The sequence below is a fragment of the Papilio polytes genome, unplaced genomic scaffold, assembly GCF_000836215.1.
Source record: "Papilio polytes unplaced genomic scaffold, Ppol_1.0 DF820808.1, whole genome shotgun sequence".
Taxonomy (NCBI): domain Eukaryota; kingdom Metazoa; phylum Arthropoda; class Insecta; order Lepidoptera; family Papilionidae; genus Papilio; species Papilio polytes.
The window spans coordinates 470-1,502 of NW_013528396.1; the positions used below are offsets into that span (position 1 = coordinate 470).

General features: G+C 33.8%; 1 long non-coding RNA gene across 1 annotated transcript; it reads right to left on the reverse strand.

Moving 5' to 3' along the window:
• Window positions 1–1,033, reverse strand: LOC106110189. The gene is made up of 3 exons (XR_001226061.1): window positions 984–1,033; window positions 255–362; window positions 1–46 (listed from the first exon to the last, which is right to left on the reverse strand). It is a non-coding gene; the product is annotated as an uncharacterized LOC106110189 (long non-coding RNA).

Sequence of the window (1,033 nt, forward strand, 5' to 3'; positions counted from 1 at the left end):
CTTGCACTCGTTCTGCTAATTGTACTCGTAGGCTCTCCGATTTATTCTGCAATAGACAATAAAAAATTTGGGTCACGTAATTTACAATCTTAAGTACTAAAAAAAAGAATTATCCAAAACACACATAAAAAAAAAATAAAAAAAAAGATATCGTCGAATTGAATACCTCCTTCTTTTGGGAAGTCGGTCAATAAAAAACTTCAAAATAACTATGAGTGAGATAATAGTTTTCATAAATATGAATGTAAAATGACCTCGTTCTGTAGTTTTTCTTCAGAGACGGAGCTGACTGCGGCCTCCAGGCTGGTGATCTTGTCCCTCAAGTTGTTCACTTCTGTTGTCTTCGATTGAATGGATTCGTTCTGAAATATCAAGCGAATTTACTTTACAGTATCCTAAAATTAACTTTATAATAATCCTAGTTACTTATAAGTCATAAGTGGTAATTGGTTTGTCTGGTACAATCAGTTCCATAAATATCTACACAGTTACAAAGCTTAAGAAAATCTATACTAATATTATAAACAAGAAAGATTTGTATATTATATTGAAATAACAGAAAAACTTCTGGGTCAATTTTAATTTTTTTTTACTTTACTAAAATTACTTTTTTAATTCCTTGCGGATAACAATAGCACACCTTTTTGGCGGGAATCAGTAGTATAAGTGTTGAACTTCTTACAATTATGTTAATGTCTAAAAGTTGTTTAGTCCCAGTATCACCAATAAGATAATAAACAGAATCGTTATAAAAAAATAAGTTCCAACCGTCCCCTCGTCGTAAAAGATGGGACGGACAAAACTTTTTATTCTCATCTGTTCCACGTGGGAACACAACGGGGTGACGGTTGGGAATAATCCGAGAAACTGAAGACGCATCACTTCTAGATTAAAGATAACGACAAATAAGTATACACAAATCAGTATATATTAACAAGATTATGCAACTACAGCGATCCAATGTTGTGAAGCTGAGTACATACTAGTGCAGTGAGCTGTGCGTCCTTGTTAGCGAGTGCGGCTTGGAGACGCG